The sequence below is a fragment of the Anser cygnoides genome, chromosome 1, assembly GCF_040182565.1.
Source record: "Anser cygnoides isolate HZ-2024a breed goose chromosome 1, Taihu_goose_T2T_genome, whole genome shotgun sequence".
NCBI classification, from domain to species: domain Eukaryota; kingdom Metazoa; phylum Chordata; class Aves; order Anseriformes; family Anatidae; genus Anser; species Anser cygnoides.
In genome coordinates this window covers 8262747-8269986 of record NC_089873.1, presented here as the reverse complement: position 1 = coordinate 8269986, position 7240 = coordinate 8262747, and the positions used below count along the sequence as shown (strand labels likewise).

Genomic DNA, 7240 nt, shown 5'->3' with positions numbered 1-7240 from the left:
AAAAAAAAAAAAAAAAAGTGTTCAAAAAAAAGTTTTAAAACAACCCAAATGCTATTTTACTCATTACCTGCTCTATTATATTTTTGTGCTAGCAGCAGTTTTCCAAGTACAGGTACACCTTCCTTGTCGGAAAGTGTTTTGTCTTTGTTAATGGATAGTCAAGATCCTTAGCCTCTGATTTTTACTTTTTTTTTTTTTCCCAGTCTCATTTCCAGGAACTTCAGTCCTTTTATTTTAGCTTTCTAACTATGGACTCGCTGTTCCTTTCAGGAGTGCTAGTAAAATTAAATGGTTGAGAAAAAGAAAAAAAGAAAAAAAAAAGAAAGAAAAATAAAAGAAAAATAAATGCTATCAACAGATATCCCAGCCAAGACAAAATCCAAAATGTCTTTCAATAGACAAACACAATAAACTTCCTGTTTATAAATTTAGCCATTCATTTTTAACTAGTGGCAAAGAAGAATCTCAGCAGGACATTTAGACAGTAGTATATCCAGATGGATTCTCAGTGTGAAGGGTGTCTGAAATACACTCACCAACATAATAAAATCAAGGTTTTCAAGCTTGCAAAACAGTGGCACAGGGGCTGTGAGTAAATTTATTTTGCAGGAAGCCCATCTCTTGAGCTAATGGGAAAATGTAGATCTTTTGCCTTGCTCTGTATGTGGTAGGTCAGAGATATGATAGGATTATAAAGGAAATGGATCTGTGTGCCACAGTCCCTGACAGCACTGTGCTACATTTCTTGGCCCGTGCCCTAATTCAGAGTCACAAGCAATCCCTTCTACCAGCCAGTCGATGCTTTAAGTGGCTCACAGCTTGACAGCGTCGCATAACCCCCTAGGGGCAAAGCAAACTTGTCAATAATTCCTAAGCACCTTAAACAAAATATGTAAATGCAGTAATTCCTACAGAGAAGGGAGATGGGGGAAGGGAGAATGCTTCCAAAGACTGGAGATGCTGTTAGGGGATTTTGGGGTGGGGAGGAAGCAATAGTTTGAAGAAGCCAGATTGCTAACCGCTCAAATACTAATAAAGAAAATAATAATGCAGAGGAATGTAAAGGAGATTTATGTCAAAAGCAAAATGTGTAAGGTGATTCTGGTATCTGGTACCCTGTTACTCATGTGGTAGGAAAACGTATCAGGCAGGATTTTGTAGAATGGGATCGTCTGTCTGCATTAATTTAAAGAATATAATAGAGACTAGAACGTGCTACTGTGCCATGTCCTGTCCCGCTATGAGGAAGACCTCTGCTCCTTCTGGGAAAGGCTAGCATCCTCTCAAAAGTCAAATATTGCCTCCTATACCACAGAGATAAGGGAAGACTGAGGGAGGACGGTGGAACTTGGCTCCAGAGCAATGGACATCAGAGGTGGTTTGAAGCATGCTGCACATACCAGGCATACACCAGGCAGAGCCTGAGTTGTGCTCACCCCTGCACCTGTACAAACTTCTGTAGGATTTTGGCTTGGGAATGGCTGGGGTGTAAAAGTAGGATGTGTGCACTAGCATGGACCTGAACGCCCTTGCTGGCAGCAGATAAATGAGGACAACTGTCTAAAGTGTAGGAGGGAAGAAGGTAAGAAAGGCAGAGAAAGACTCTGAAAGAGACGGGAAATTTGGCTGGAGAAAAGGAAGCTGAGGAGAGGGATAGGTAGAGGCATTGATGGTCTTAGGATTTAGAGGAAAAAGGGATGATGCTGTTGCATTTACACAGATGATATGGAGCACAGCTTTCTGCCATGTGCAGGTTTTTTTTGGGTTGAGCCTTGTAGTCAGAGCTTCCTTTTGGCTGAAAAAGGCTCATGCTGCCCAAGAAGTGCCTGAGTAGGTCATTGCTTATTCTTAAGGCATGTTGGTGTCAGGCCAATACCCCAGAAAATAACAGGAAATAACAATGTCACATTAGCATGTCACATGCTAATCAGCTGCAAGAGGATAAGTGTTGTTGGTAGGAAATTACATGGGTGCTTTTAGCAGCATGCGTATTAACCTAAAATCCCTTCAAAACCACTTAACAATAAGAAAAGAAGATATTACATTTTGATGGCAAGCTTCATGATGAAGTTCATCCACCACCAGTGCAGTTAAATGAGAAGAAAGTGCATGTGTGTCCCAGGAAAAAAACTCACTAGATTGTCACTTCTTGGCACAGTGCATAACTGTCCATGGTGATCCATGAGGCCCTTAGGAACGACAGGGTGACCCTGCACACTTTTCATAACTGTGGATCTCCCCTTGGAATTACTAATTACAGTTAAATGTTCCTCTGAAAGCCTTGTGCTGTTGGGCTGTTCCTCTGCATTATGTCAGTGTCACCTACAATTGGCAGGGAGGGATGAGCCAGACAGTGTGGGGCTTTGAAGATCTCCACATCAGCCACCACAAGCTTGCTGCCCATGAATCTCCAGAGATGGAGACTGCCTTGGCCACAGTGTTGTGAAGATCCATTTGGATCCCTGTGGCTACCCAGAAATGGAAGAATAACTCGCCTCTTTCACCAAACCGGTGTTTTGCACCCTGGGATTGGCAGACTCTCAGGAGAACGCCAAATCTTTTCTAGCTGATGTGTGACCCCAAGCCACTCAGCTATGTCAGGCTTCATCTTGTAGAGATGACCACCACTGTCAGCTCAGGTTAACTGGCCACAGGATGGGATTATGCCCAGTCACACACAAAGGAAGCAGCTGCAGAGCTGTTGGAAATCAAGTAGCAGGGAGGAATTTGCCAGAAGAACTCATTGATCCGTGGCCCTATTCCCTGTCCATTTCTGTAAGGTCCCCAGAAAAGGAGGAAAGATCATAGATCTCATGAATTATTCAGGCAGGATGGGTCCAATCCATAGATCACTCACTGACTGTACATGCACACTTGCAATTTTCCTAAAGCATTGCTTTAGGCTTTAATCTGCAAATAACTTGAGCGTGTCTCAAAACAGCTGTTTATAGCAAGTTAGGGAACCCTACAAAGTGCTCTTCTGGAACAGTATCTTGCCATCAAATGTAAAATTGGAAAGTTCCCAGGTGTACAATCTTGAAACTCCTGCTGAAATTCCATTTAAGAAAGATACGCACCTGTTTAATTGTGGTGGTAGGCCTGTTAATTAATTACATTCAAGAGTTTTATAAAAACAAACTCTTCTGCTCATCAAACCTTCCTGTGAGCTCAGTATAATATGATGTGGTAACTCACTTTGAAAGGAATCTATCTTTTAAATTGCTAGAGCTATTATATCACTAAGAGGTAATTCACAAAAGCAAAATATCTCTATTTCAGAAACTTTTAATTCTGCTTTTACTTTATTCTGTCTGAAAGAAAATAAATAAATAAGTAGCATATTAAGACTCCTTCTCTGGATCCAGGTCAAAGACACTGAGGGCTGTTGATTATTTTCTCAGAGCTGTCCCTGGACAGACCTTACGCTGTCTGATTGCTGTGTCTGACCGTGGGTATATCTGCATTCAAGTGTATCGTAAGGTGCACAATTTAGCTTCAAGTGAGCAATTTGCCTAGTAACACCCAAGCACAGCTTATTAGAGCTCTGGATTGCCTTGCGTCGTACCGCTGTGTGTACTCATCTCAGTAACTGACTGTCTGAAAATACATGCTTAGTGTGGGACTGCATCTTCACAGCACCTTTTGCACATAGCAGGTGCCGTCCCCAGAAAGAACAGCAGCACAGATATTTTCCCTACAAAACATAAAGGTGGTTCTGCCCGTCATACACAGGAATAAGATCACCAGAATCTGTTTTGGGGATGACTGGTATAGATGCTCTGATGGATGAAAAGTGACCCCACTGTGCCAGGAGAACCAGCAGAGGAAGAGCACTGGCAGAAAGTAGAACTGAAACCCACGTGTCTTCACCTGCAGCTTGGCCAGCTGGGTGGGTTTACTCCCCTGCTTCTCAGTAGCCATAAATAAGATGGAAATGCAAGGGGTAGCAGCATTAGGGACTGTTACGAGACATTGCATAGCAGCAAGTATGGAAAAAGAATAAGCCATCTGTGCCAAGGATGCTTCTCGAAGCACAGACATGAGTGACCAGGTTGCCTTGCCCCTACAAAAGTTGCCTGCTGAAAATTTTACAGTATCTCTGAGCCAAATTCCACTTGGTGCCTATGGTGACCAATTTCATACACAGTGGGTTTTATATCCTATCCAACCAAAAAGTTACTTTCCTACTCACTTCGAGCCCTGACTACTGTGTACAAGACAATGCAGAATCAGATCCTCCTTTCCACTAGACTTTCCTGGCAATCAGCCTGCAAGAGTGTGAAAAAAAAAAAAAAAAAGAAAAAGAAAAAAAAAAGTATTGCAGACTTGTTTGTCACACTGTGCTGTGATTTAAAGGACAGGAGACTGATTTCCTACTTATTCCAGCTTGCCCTGATGTTACTGCAATGTCTTATGTACTTTTAATCCAATTTACAGTAGAGTAACCCTGAGAGGAACTGGACTACTTCATTTTGCTTCCAGCTTAACTTTGAAGTCCTTAATGAAACAGTTTAACATGCACATCTTAGCAAATGTCCTTGGCTTCCAAGAAAAATACTCTTATAAAATTAGCCAAGCAGCTGAAATGTAATGGGAAGATCACAAAAGTAAAGAGATGTTAAATAACTTAACACAAAAGATTAAAAACAAGAGATAGATTTTGTTGTTTTATTTCATCTTTCTTTGAATTGGCTTAATTTCTTACTGGAACTGGGGCTGCTGGAACAATAGTGGCCCCACGTGAGTTGCTGGATTGCAGCTCCTGACTGCAGTGCCTCTTTCTTTGTCTTACCTGAGCGCTCACGGTGAGCAAGTGGGGAGCTGGGCTGGGGGCAAGCCTGAGGGTGGGGGAAGCACTCCAGGAGAACTGGATGGGTTTTTTTCTCCCCGCTGAACATTCAGAGGTGAGAAATGCACCGTGTCCCGACAGAAGCTGTAACGGAGAGGGAGGTAGTGGGATTTTACAGACACCATCTCCATGCCACACTCTACCAGCAGGAAGCAGCTGCTCACCGTCCCCCCTAGCAGAGAATGAGCAGTGCAGCCACATCTCATTCCAGCGGTGAGTGCCCCATGCAGCAAGTCAATCCATCCACCCTCCCTGATGTTGCACTCACCTCGTGGTGTTTAATTCTCTCTTTAGGACCACGACCTCCCGTTAACATTTTGGGTGGTGTAACCCTTTGGTTTTCAAACTTATATACCACAAAACGTAGTTGTTTTTTTTTGTTTTGTTTTGTTTTGTTTTGTTTTGCTTTCGCATCCAGCTTTGCTGCACTCTGGAGTGCTCTTTCCCCAGGAACAATTTCTCTTTTGTCTTCCCTTATGGGAGCATTAGCAATAGAGAGAGAATATAGAGAGACAACATAGAGAATATAGATAATGCAAGTAGAATATGTAGGATATATGTTTCCTTATCTACCTATAAACAGATATGTTTGTATATTTGGATCTGTATGCATACAAATTATTCTTTTTTCTAGGAGGTGTAGAGCAGAAGCAAAGCTGGAAGAGGGGAGGCAGAGGACGGCGACACAGCACCCTGAGCTGCCTCGGCTCTCGCTTCTGCTCGCGGTCCCCTGCCCGCTCCCGGCTTTTTGAGGATGCGCCAAGGCGCAGTGCTGGGGCGCAGCATCCTCGGAGGGGCGGCACCCCCCGGCCACGTCCAATCAGGCGGCTGAGGGAAGGATGCTCGGGGCAGGGATGCAGGGTTGCCAGGCGACAGCAGCGTCCCCGTGTCTTTTCTCCCCCCCTCCTTTACCTCCTCCGTGTCGTCGTCCCCCCCCCCCCCCCCCCCTCCGGGACCCCACTGCTCTTCTGCCCGTGCCGTTAAACAGCCCCGCAGCATGGGGACGGCGGCGGGTCCCCTTCCAAGGGCTCCCTGCCACAGCCCCGCTCCCGGCCGTGCCAGGAGCAATAGGCAGCTCCCAAGTTAGACGTAGGAACGCAGTGAATGAATAAATGGTAGGGATAAGCCTCAGGCAGCCCCTCCGCAGAGCTACCGCACGCCCCGAGTGCCGGGAGAGGCAGCCTGCGAACGCCAGCCGGCTCTCCCTCCTTGTCTTTGCAACTCTAGGTCGCCTCCTAATTTAAAGCTTTGCGCCAATCCCCTTTGCCCGGGAAGGAGAGGAGATCTAGAAAGATGCCAGGCTGCGAAAGGGGACCCCAATTAGCAGCGCTGGTACCGGGCGCTGCCTGGCCAAGGAGAGGCAAAGTTGCTCGGAGGAACGGGAAGCGGGTGCTCCAGAGGAGAGGGGAAGGGAAGGGGACGATTACTTGGTGATCGTAGTGTCTCCCTCCCGTTGTCCCTCTCTCCTCCTCCTCCCTCCCAGCCTTACCCCCGACCGCTTAGGAGGCCTTGATGAGTTTCCATCGGGATCTGATCCAAAGTGGGGGGGAGAGACCGTGACTGTTCCCAGAGGAAGCAGCTCACGCAAGTTTGGGGGGTGAGACTCCCCGGTGGATGTTTAACGAGCACATCAGGAGGCCCGCGATGCCCGAGAGCAGCTGGAGACCCTCACCGGGACCCACCTTCACTGCACGGTAAGGAGCTGGGCACTGCTAGCCCACGTCCTGGTCCCTGCATCCCACATTCCGATCCCTGCATCCCACATCTCGGATCTCTGCATCCCAGTCCTCACATCCATCCCTGCATCCCGCATCCCAGTCCTCACAACCCTCACCTTGCATCCCGGGTCCCTGCATCCCGGGTCCCTGCAACCCGCACCCTGCATCCTGCTCTCCCGAGGAGATGCAGCCTCTGCCCGGAGGACTGCAGGCTGTGCAGCCACGGGGAAAAAAAAAAAAAAAAGTTTAGAGCGGCGTTTTGCAAAGAGGTTTGCTGATGGGAGCCAGGGGCCAGGAGAGGGTGGTTCTGGGGGGCTCAGGCTGTCACTCCTGTGGTGGGGAGGTAGGGTGCAGGGAGACCCCGGTGCTTCACAGCTGGATGGGGGGAGGTGGGCATAAAGGGGCTGGCTTGCCCTGGGCAAAGCAGCTGTGTCCAGATGTTGCCCAGAGGTACCTGCTCCCATAGAAGCAGGCTTTGGGGGTGAAGGGAGGAGATCTTAAGCATGCTGTCCTCTCCCGTTCCTTAAGCTGGGCTGGAAAGTGCCGAGCCAGCAGCTGGGAGAGCTGTGCTGGGTACCCAGCTTATCTCCCTGGATCTGCTGCTGGGAGAGAGGTGGGGAACCTTAAAGAAAGTGGAAGGGCTTTGCTCCTGCAGAGGTGTCTCCCAGGGACC

General features: G+C 47.2%; 1 protein-coding gene across 6 annotated transcripts in view; it reads left to right on the top strand.

The window, feature by feature from the left end:
- The first annotated feature begins 6373 nt into the window (after positions 1-6373).
- Positions 6374-7240, top strand: part of GRM3 (glutamate metabotropic receptor 3) — a 105869-nt gene continuing 105002 nt past the window's right edge. For all 6 annotated transcript variants that reach the window (XM_013180450.3, XM_048062602.2, XM_013180448.3 and 3 more), the window contains exon 1: positions 6374-6543. The gene's annotated coding sequence lies outside the window, so the exon portion shown is untranslated. The remainder of the gene's footprint in view (positions 6544-7240) is intronic.